The sequence below is a fragment of the Lonchura striata genome, chromosome 11 (genome assembly GCF_046129695.1).
Source record: "Lonchura striata isolate bLonStr1 chromosome 11, bLonStr1.mat, whole genome shotgun sequence".
Lineage (NCBI taxonomy): Eukaryota > Metazoa > Chordata > Aves > Passeriformes > Estrildidae > Lonchura > Lonchura striata.
In genome coordinates, this window is record NC_134613.1 from 20435011 (window position 1) to 20446334 (window position 11324).

Here is an 11324-nt window from a genome sequence, read left to right on the forward strand (position 1 = left end):
AGCCTTTCCCCTTCCCTGGTTAAGGAGATGGGAGTTCTGGACTGCTTCTCAGATAAATTGCTGTAGATTCATCATTCTCCATCTCTGTCCTGAAGAAGCAGTCTCACATGTGATGTTAATCTTAAAACCATATTCTACAGAAAAAAATTCCTTGTGAAAGCTCTCCCTACATCATTATATGTTAGAATGACAATATTAATCATCCAATGGCATTTGCACACCTACAGCATCATTCCCAAAATCCTCAGATTTTTTTTTTAATGTGAAACCTGCAAGATTTAATGAAGCTTTTAATGGATTGCATCAAACACCACCCCAGCCCCCTCCCAGTTCATAAAATGGATATTTAGTTCTTGTTGGAAGAAACACCCTTTTATTTTGGCAACAGGTAGACTTCCTTAGAGGGGTTTCTGACTATCTCTGATTTCTGTCACTTAGAAATAGAAGTACTGAATCCAGAAGTGCAGATTTTTTTTTCCTAATAAGCATAAAATAAGCTAAACCCATCCAAAATCTTAATCCATTTTGGTACCAGGCACAGTTACTGCAGAGCCCAGCACTCTGGCAGACATTTAAAGATGAGAAGTGTAGGTAGACTTGTGTTAGTCACATAGAGTGAGGAGTCAAATTACAGTAAAAAGATTATAAACTGAGTTTATTTTCATTATTTTTCCTTTTCTCAATTTACGCCACAAATGTACTACTTCTGACAGAATGTTGGTTATTTTGCCATTTTTTCTCCTTGTCTGTTAAATTTAATAGAAAAATCCAATTATTATGTAAAGAGAGCCTTGCTATAATTGTCACAAACAAGTTTGCATGACAATGAAGAGCTGCAACTTTCTGAAGTCAAAGAAAGCACTGATTTATGACTGTCTCTGAGGTGTGATTGATACAGAATGTTTTGAAGGAATATTTTCAACATTTCTTCTTCATTTTACAGCTGTTCCGTCAGATCATCCTAGCTGAAGCATGTTTGCAAAGGACAGTTTCTTTGGAAGAAGGAACTTTTCCACAAATTCATTTTCTTTTCTTTAAAAAAGGAAAAAAAATCCCAACCGAGCCTACAAAAGCCATTATTTAAACAGCCTCCTTTTTAAAATGTTTCCGGCAGATGTTTATGCAGCGAATGTGCTGGAGCTCCTTCAGTAAGACACAGAAGTGACATTTCTTGAGGGTTTTAGCTGGAGAATTTGTCTTTCACATCATGTCTTTAAACATCTGCAAAAGGCAACAGAATCTTTATTATCCTGCTAACTTGAAGAAAGGCACAATGCACAGTCCTGAGTCCTTAAAAGATGGTATTTAATGGGGCTGACAGATGAGAAATATCCAGCTCTAATGTTTTCCTTCAGTAGAAATTCACCTCTTGACCTTACGACTCCAGAGTAGGGCTGCTGCCTTCTGAAAAAGAGCATTTCCTTCCATTCAGGTGTGCTTTCCTTGGTTTTGTTGTTTTATTTTTCCATATTGCTCAGTTATCTGCTTTAGGGGAAGGTTTCAACATCAGGATTCAAGCAAAAATAAGAATATAAATATTGCAAGAGCACTTGTGCTAGGTCTGCTTTATGGCACTTGTGCTTCCAACCCTCTTTTAATTTCCTCAGCTGGATATTTTTCTTTTCTCACAAAAATCCAAACTGCCTTTTCTTTTAAATGGATTTTGAAGGAGTGGTATAATTCAGCTTTCCTGTCCTTTGGCTTGAATTTTGTTTATTTGTTGCTGTGCAGAAAATACAGACCGGGGCCACTGCTCAGGGCTGCCCAGGTTGGCCCTTCTACCTTAAAAAATAACCTTTTAAAGAAGAATCCAATCTATCTTTTGGTTTCCTGGTTTGTTTCAGACTCAGGATGGAAGGGAGCAAGGTTTGATGGTGGGGTTTTGTATTTGGCTTCTATTGTATTTCAGTTGTCAAAGCCTTTTTCCCCTCCTCCTTCTTATTCTCTTTTTTTCTCTTTTTTTTTCCTTTTTTCTTTTTTTTTTTTTTCTCCCTGAAGGGTTTTCTCTGGGAAAAGTTTTCTGGGCTTCCATCCAGCCAGTGTCACAATTCACAGCTGTACTGTTTGATTCAAGTGCTTCAAGCTGCCAGTGAGGTAGAGCCAAATGAGATTAAGGGGTTTTTTATTAAAGCAAGCACCCGCATGTGCTGCTATGGCCGAGGCTACGTCAGGCGTTCCAAGAGGAACCCAAATTTCTGCAGACCTTCAGTTCTCCAGCATAAAATATTTATGCCAGGCTGAAACCTGACCTAGATATACTCATCTGGGAGGAGCTTTGGAAAGGAATGGTTTGGTTTTTATTAAATTGCACCTTCAAGAAAGGAAAATGTGCTTATTTCTGGATAAGCACCTAAAAGAAAATAAAAATAGAGATTTATCTATGTGTGTTTAAAACAGTAACAGGTGTAAACTCAAGAGATCTTTTAAATGATGGGGTTTAGGGGAAGGCAGCAAGAGATTTATCTGTTAACTCTTCTCTGGCACATGGTGAATTTGAACCCTCCATGCTGGTCAAATTCAGACACTTCCAGCCCTGCCCATCCTGTTCTGCCCACTCCACCCCAAATGTCACCCCTGGGGCACAGCCATAGTGCCCAGACGTTTATTTTACTTTTTCTGTTGAGATAAACCATGCAGAATTAGTGATGAGAAACTAAATACCACTGTTACTTTTATTTTGGGTGTAAGCCAAAATCTGAACCCACACTTTCAGAGGGAAATGCATTTTTAAGCTCCCTTTCCTTTTGAAAAGCACCAAAATTAAAACAGTTCTTTTTTATACTGATTCTTATCTTTTGTGTCAACATTTCTGAAGATAAATGAATTGATATATTAAACATAGGCATACATGTGTCAATGGAAAACATGATGTGCTGTAGTAGAGCTGATCAAAAATGTTTAAAAATAACATAAGGAAGAAAATCAGAAGCTTTACAGAAAAAAAGAAACAACACCACTCTAATCTTTTCGTTTCCCATAACTTTGAGCCAGCTATAGAGTGGATCAGAAGGTTTTGAAGTTTATTGACATTGCAAATTTTGGAATTCTCAGACAGAAGTAGCTTTTTGCAATATTAGATCACTTTTTTTTTTTTTTTTTAATGTCAATTTTTGCCCCAAGGGGTTACTGAGCATCTCCTAGAATCATAGAATAACAGGGAGACATTGCCTCTTGTCCTGTCCCTCCATCCCTTGTCCCAGGACCCTCTCCAGCTCTCCTGGAGCCCCTGTAGGTCCTGGAAGGGGCTCTGAGATGTCTCTGGGGCCTTCTCCTCTCCAGGTGAGCACCCCCAGCTCTCCCAGCCTGGCTCCAGAGCAGAGGGGCTCTGGCCCTGGAGCATCTCCGTGTTCTCCTCTGCACTGGCTCCAGAAGATTCAAGTCCTTTTCCTCAGAGCTGCTCCCCATCCATCCTCTTCCCAGCCTGTATTTGGGATAATCCTGACCCCTGTGCAGGGATATCCACATCCCCAACTCTGCTGTTCACAAAACCTCAGCCATGTTAGAGACTGAAGTGCTGAGAGACTGCTGAAGTCTACAAGACTCTGAAATCAAAGGCTGCAACATTAATATTCTGTGCAAATGTGAAGAAGCCATGAAAGCTTTGTTTGTTGCTAAAGAAACCAACTAAATCAAACAAGTTGAAGAAAACAAAGACTTGTATAATTGTTTTAATTAAAATTGCCACTTATTCCAGAAAAAAAAATGCAGCACAGTCGTGCTCTCAAAACATTTCTTGCTTAGACTTGCATGCTCAAAATCTGTATATAATAAGTGAAATAAAACACTGCCAGCTATTTTCCAGTCCTGTTTGACTCAAAAGCTCCAAAACAAATTGCAATAAACCCATGCAAAACTTTGTGATGTTTACTTCAGATTTTATCCCAGAGGAATTTATGGAACTCGCCATTCAACTGCGAAAGCATGTTATCTCAAATGAAATGCAATGCTCCTTAAATCTTCAAAGAGCATCATGGCAGTTAGCCATAAAATTCACTGTGACTTTAGACATTCAAAAACAGCATTAATGCCACGATCTGGCTGCCCTGTGTGGTTATTTTAAGTCTCCATGGGCACAAACACTCTTTTGGGTCCAGGCCCTCCATACATTCAGCCTCTGGTAAAAGCCATGAGACTGCTTTGCCTTTCACAAGCTGCTTATCCCCTTCACCTTCCACTCCACAAGGTTATTTTGGCATCTCAAAATAAATCAGATACAGAAGGAATCCTGATCGTTTCTTAGCTCCTGGAACCAAGCCTCTGTTTTTTAATGCAAAATATGAGAGATATAAATACATCTTAATTTTAATTGAAGGAGAATGTCAGACCTTTCTACAAAATAGTGTCACTTGAGGTTTCTGTATTTCTTGTGACCTTTACAATGTTCATTAGGCTTTTAAGCATGCAAGTTCAGCTTAAATTTGAAATGTTTTGCCTTCCTCAAGTACAGACTGCCGAATTTGGTGCCATGCTGGTGTATGAACCCAGCATGTTATCACTGTGTGGCAAAAAGGCAGCTATAAAATCTGAACCTTCCTTCCCCTCTCAAATAATCTCTTCAAACACTGCAGTTTGGCTTGAGCCTGCCTTTTATCTCCTTTTCTCAGAACATTGGGAGCTCTTTATCTCCACCAATACTTGCATTTGTGTACAGGAGTGTTGGGAACCATTTTTTGTATATATTCATTCATTATGTCATTTCAAAGATCTTATTTTTTTCCCTGCTTCCTAAGCATTAGCATTTTTAAACTTAGAGAAGCAGGGTGACTATTAGAAACATTCTACAGGAAGCCATAATTTATCATCAAAATACTTTCAAATTTCTTCTAAACATGTTACATTAAGCATTCTGGAGACTGCAAAGAAGATTATAGTAACGGCTCTTTCTTTGTCTTTTCTTACTTTCTTTTTTTTTCATGGTGGCTGGATGACTGAAATAATTTCAAGTCCTTTTTTTTTTCTAGAACCTGATCACCACCTGTTCGAGTGAAGAAACTGAGGGCTGTTTGAAAGCAATGCCTTTGGCAACACATACACCTTGCTCAGTCTCTCTCACATCTTCAGTTTATCATATAAAAGGCTTTTCCAAGCGTTGCCTGAGAACAGTAAAGACCTCATTAGGAGCTGAAAACTGTTGGGGATTTCACTGTTGATAATGAAAATCTTATTTATGGAATTGCTGAATACACACATAAAGTCTAAAAAGCAAGAGCCTACTAGATGAAATAATAGTCCAAGTGAAAAGGAGTAATGTAATCACATCATTCCTATTTTCTAATGGCCATTTCCTTGCATAGTCATATTGAAAGAAAGTCAGAGAACTGTAAGGTGCAGTTGTTTCTGGCATCTTGCAGGCTGCTTTCAGGACTCACATAAGTTTTCTATCCAGTTAATATTTTGGTAGTATGCAAAGTTGTGATCTGTCAGAGATTGCTGAAGATCTGGAAGCATTCTTCTGCCTTTAGGCTCAGGTAAAAAAAGGTGTGAACCCCCACCACAGAACGAAGAAAAAAGTAAGTGTGGGTCACAAAAGTCCCATCATTTTCTAAAACTGGGCTGTAAATACATGGTAATGAAATGTATGGTAAATACAACTTTTCTGTGACTAAACCCATCAGATGCATGCAAAACCAGGTCATGATTATCAGGGAAATGTGTGTTGTAAGGGAATAATGGCTATACAGTTTCCTAACTCTACTTCATTGCATTCATTTATTCCACTGAAATCAGTAATCATGTCAGAATAGAGCTAGTAAAATATTATGGGAAATAAGGGCCTTTCATAGAAGCCTCTCTGCCTGTCTGTCCTTTTATATGGCACCTCCTAACACAGTGTCTGAGTGCAGAGTTCTTCATCCTCCATCTGATTTAAAACTTAAAGTGGATGTGGTGGAGACCTCTGGTCCAGAGTAAACTGCCCGAGATGAACCAGCTGCTCACATTGGCCTCACAGAAACAATGATGGGGTTCTGTGCTTACAGCTGACTTATTTTGTTGGAACTCAAAATGTCCCTCAGACATTTTTGGAGGTTCCGGGCCCAGGTCAGAAGCATTTGAGACCCTGGCAGGCAGCTGGAAACAGCTGTGATTTTGAGTTTGAGCCATGGAATGATTTACCAACCTTGCAGGAAGAACAAGAAATCACAAAAGTTTAGATGTTATAGTAGTAGTTACAAAGTAGAGGGAAGAATTTTTAGTGTTGTACAGGGGGGTTTTAACACCTGTACAGGGGGGTTTTTACTTTGTACATGGGGGTCAGAGGTTTTAAGATGGAGGGATTCTTGGCTGGTCCTGTCCTTCCTCTTTCTCCTTCCTTACCTCCATGTTTTTGGTGATGTTGGCACTCACAGATTGGTTTAGAGTAGAAAGGCACCATTTAATATAGGTAGTAGGTATTGGGGGAAAAACTGTAAACATTTATCACGTAATGTACCATATAAAAGATAGCAGCAGCCCAGGCATGGGAGGAGAGAAGAAGTCAGGGGACAGAGAGGATGTCAGGGTGTGTGTGTGCCTCTGCCTGAGCTGCTGAGCAAACCACAGCAGCCAGAGAAGAAAATCTTTTAGATAACTTGCAATAAACAACCATGAGACCGAACAACAGAGACTGCTGAGTTTTCTTTGGAAGGACGGGTTGGAGGAGAGACTTTTCCACCACACGGAGCCACCCCTGAACCAGGCCTGGATTCCATAATATTTAAACACTCTGCCTTGGCCCCTGGCTTCCTTGGACAGTGGTGGGGTGGTTGCTGTGTCTCAGCCCTGGTGCAGGAGAGGTCAGCCTGGGAAGAGCAGAGCCAGGGCGGCGCTTCCCGGCGCTCCAGAGCCGCCGCGGCTCCTCGGAGCCTCCCGCACCTCATCCCACAGCACTGATCCTCACAGCCAGGCTTTGGGTTTGATCTCCCCTCCTCCTGGAGGCTGGGGGTTGCTCACATGCTGTGAACACTGCTGGTGCATCTTGAGGGAGGAGGATTGAGGGCTTCTCAGGAGGCAACTTTTCATCAGCGAGTGCAGACTTAGATGAATTAGAAAGATTTCTCTGGGCTACAGCAATTCTGCTGAAATTGCTGAGAAGCAGCATTATCAGGCAAGGATGCTTTTCTTCCATAAAGATAGAATGTTTCAGCTGACTTTTGTTTGATTATATTGTGAATTCTAATGTACTATTGTGCACACCTTGAAGCCATTAAGGCAAAATGAAGAATTCAAACAGGATCAAGATTAAATGTTTTCTACTGTCCCAAACAAAGCATAATTCAATTAAAGTACCTTTGATGATCTCTACACTGCAGCAATTTCATTTTTGAGATATAGTTCATCATTTAGATTAATACTCCTGCTTGAAAGAAAAGCAAATTTTGGCATGCTGATGTTTCCTGCAGACCCAGCAGCCCATGAGAGGGATTGGAAAATTCCGACTGAGAGCATCTCTCTTTCTTTTCCCTAAGTCCTCTCTTTGATGCAGGACCATGGCAGGAGGGAGAGGAGGGAGAAAGATAAGAATTGGGTTTATCATCTATAAATAGAGATGGCCCTTCACACTCACTTTCTTGAGAAGTCCTGGAGCACCAGGGGAAAGAACAAAATAAATCTGAGAGAGGCTGGGAAAGTTCTGTACATCTCAGGAATGTTCAGAAGCACAGTTAACTCTGGCAGTCCAAGTTCTTTAAAAAAACACCATCAATTAGTTTCTCAAGTTTAATTCTGCCCTGCATCTACCAGCTGGAAAGTTTGTTGAGCAATAAGCATAAGTGGGTTGTAGAATATAAATCATTGCCCCTGACATCCAGGGAAAACATCTCTTGTTTTATACTGACGTGGTTGTGGTTTCTGCAGATTGCTTGTGCAGAATCTTGGGCAGAATCAGCAGCTTGGTTCAGGCCTAGATTTTTAGATTTTGGGAATTACAAGTTGAAAGAAATTGTTAGGAATTTTAGCAAAAGAAAGCTACCATCACACTTTGACCTAAAATGGAATTAAACTGTCCACTGCTAAGGGACCTAGTAGCAAACCTGTCAAAATTACTCAAAAATATTTTTTAAAGAGTTGTTTTATATGGACTTTGCTACATTGGATTTCTTTCTGCTTGTTTTTTTTTTTGCTTTTTTGCTTTTTTTCCCCATAGGTGAAGAGGATGTGGAAAATAGACATGGAAATCTGTGAATCCTATGCTGGCATCTGTATGAAGGATCATTTTGTGGGAGGTAGGCAAATAGGCCATTGATGGTGTTGATTAAAGACAGTCTTATGGTTAAAAAAATAGATAACAAAAAGCCTGTCCTCTAAACCAACAAGCAAGTGACACCCAAGCCAGGAAGCTCAAAATCAACAAAATAAACCTTATTCCAAAAGCTGGGTTGGGTTTTTAATTGACTGATTTCCTACCAATATGAGGACACTCTCAGGCTATTTGGCCCAATGAGAGGTCCTTGAAAGCCCAAACTGAACAAGCATGTGAAATATTTAAGGCCACATTTTTATATTTATTAAAAACAGCCTAAATAATTAAACTGGTTGATTCACTAGTGGCTTTCAGGCTCATGCCCAGAGTGAAAGGTCATGACCTGACATACCAGGGCCCCACTTGGTACTGATGATTGACAGGAAAAGGAAATAAGTTGATATCTTTCACGTGGGAATCACAGCTTGTAGCAACTCTGAGCAAGTGGGCTATTTGGACTTTGTGGGAAAACTTAATTGTGTTATTATTCAAAATCTTCATTCCCAAAGTTGGTTCAATGGTGATTTATTTACTTATGTGATAAAACAGCTGTGTACTGTAATAAAATACAGGTCACTTGCTGATGTTTAATGCACAAAAGTGAAGATATGTTTGGTTTCTTTTACTTTGAACTTACAATCAAGCTAGGCAGCAGGGATGACTTTGAACTATTAGGAATTTTCTGTTAGTGTATTGGAAATATTCAGTGTTCTCATCATAGTATATATTTTTCAGTGCTTGGTTATGGAGAAGGAGGAAGGCACCATACACTGAAATATGAGTGCCTCTCCACCATATGCTTTCATTATTTCTTTATAATGATAAAAAGGGGCTGCATTCAGTGCCAGACAATGTCATGGCCCCAGAGATTTCAGTGGCCTGCAGAAAAAAGGAGAAAAAAGCATTTATGATATGAATGAGGATTTGAAATGGCTTTTTAAAAAAAGGCCTAAGATCCACTTTCACCCTAAATTCTGAAATCACTTGAAAGATGTCTAGATACGGGTTTGAAGAATAGCAACTTTCCACCAGGCTCTGTTTTATATGCAGGATCGCTGCCATCTTCACCAGGCTTTGTTAGGAGGTCAGATAATTGTAGCAAGCAATAGGTCACAGCCTAACTTCACATACTGTGTGATTTGTTCTAGCAGTGAACCCTGTCCTCTTGATCCAGAGGACGTTTTCTGTGCCCCAGTCATTTACAACTCAGCCAAGTGATGCACTTTTGTTTAGCACTCCGAGCTGAGGAGTTCAGTGGGTTTTGTGTCAGCTGCCCTGTCTTTGTGCCTTTCTGCCCCTTCCCCAAAGGGTGGGCGTGACGTGAGCTGGGCCAGGCTGCAGGTCCCAGCCATGTTCCAGGGATTTTGTGTCCTTTGGGAGCAGGGCCGGGCACTGCCAGCTCCTGCAGAGCTGGGTCTGGGCTCTTGCATGATAACAGTCCATTCAAACTCCCATAAAGTCAAAAGTAGTCTTACCCCAGAGCAGGCCACGGTGGAGAAGGTTTGCACAGCTCAGTGTGACACCACATTTTGGGTGATAAAGCAGACATTTCCCTCCACTTCTTTTCCGAGCCTTTCCTCCCATATTATTCTCGATTCAAAGCAAAGCAGCTCTGCTTGGGAACCTTTGGGAACTCTGCCACTTGTACCACAATCACCAGGAGAATTTTAAGCCTTAAAATAATCTGATTTTAACACCAGTAAATAAGCCCAGTTACACAGTAAATCAAGATAAAAGTTGCTCCACAGAGTAAGAGCTGGTGGCATTTCTCTTTCATTGTTTTATGTTATTCCTTCGTATTTAACATCTGGCAATAGTGCATGATATTTTACCAACAGACATCAGATCCTGCCACAGGAGTGCAGGTCTGTGATAAGTAAATCATAATCACTGGCTGAGAAAGGAAATCAAGAAAAACGGCTCCAGGGGCAAAAAACATGCTCAAAATTGAAAACCTTTCTGCAGCAATACCAGCCTACTTCCTCTGAACATTTGAGCAGGAGGGGGAGGTACTCAGCTCGCTCAGCACTTTATGTACATCCTTGTCCTGAAAGGAGAAGGCTATTCTTAACCCAAATCCAGCCAATTTCTAGAATTTATTCACTTACAAAATGGAGATACAAACTGGAGAGCATCTATCACCAGAGCTGTTGATGAAGTAGCAGCTGCAGATATGTGGAAACTTATCCCCTGTGTTAGAGGCCACAGTGTGACCTTGCATGGCCCATGAAAGTGTTTAAAAATCATGATGACACTGGGTTCTGACTGACTTTGTCTAGATTCAGCCTGAACATCAAGAGGAAAAAGGCTCTGAGTCCCGTGCCAATTCTCTGATCTTTCCATTCCTCTCCTCCTCCAGGCTCTGTGTCTCAGCAGCTCCCTGAAGTGAGCACCATGACATGAATCTGGAAGTGAAGAAGCCCTCAACTCTTCAGAAAAGAGCAGTTATTCTTAGCTTTCTTTCGCTGATGTTTTTCTTTCTTTCCCTCCCCTTTCTTTTTTTTAAAGAAAACAGAAATCCTGCCAAAATTTGGGTTCTTTGATGTGCTTTGGAAAGAAAAACAATGCTATCTATCCAAGTCCTCTGAAAGGAACAAAAATATGTCATTTTCAGGCATGAACTACTTGAGAAGAACAATCAATACATTTCACAATTAAAGATGGTCTAAAGTTTTTTGATATTTTTCTGGAAATTGTTTATTAATAAAATTTCTGAGACGTGTGCCTGTTTCAGTTAAACTTTCTTTGGGAAGATTTCCTGAATTACAAGGTAGGTGAAAGGTTGGAGGGGGAAGAAAGAGGAAGACACTGATATTTGCTGTAGAATATTCAATAATCTAATAATATCCTAGGGGGACTATGCAAGACCCCATCCAAGCTTTTCTTCTGTCCGTTTGGATTGAGTATGTGAACCTGCCTCGTCCATTTTATTCATCCTACTTTGGGATGAGCAAAACAGGTCACAAAAGCAGGATCTGTTCTGCACTGTTTGTTTGTTGATTCAGCTCTCAGTGGACACGCTGCTTTATAAAACTCTTCAGCTGTAAATGAGACACTGGCTTCATTGTCTCATACTTAGGAAATTTGCTTTAGATAGAAGCATCCC

The 11324-nt window shown here is 40.3% G+C and overlaps 1 long non-coding RNA gene across 1 annotated transcript in view; it reads left to right on the forward strand.

The window, feature by feature from the left end:
- Positions 1-10940, forward strand: part of LOC116183997 (uncharacterized) — a 133673-nt gene extending 122733 nt beyond the window's left edge. The window contains exons 2-3 of the long non-coding RNA XR_004148716.1: positions 8123-8201; positions 10578-10940. This is a non-coding gene — a long non-coding RNA (uncharacterized LOC116183997). The remainder of the gene's footprint in view (positions 1-8122; positions 8202-10577) is intronic.
- The last annotated feature ends 384 nt before the right edge of the window (positions 10941-11324 follow it).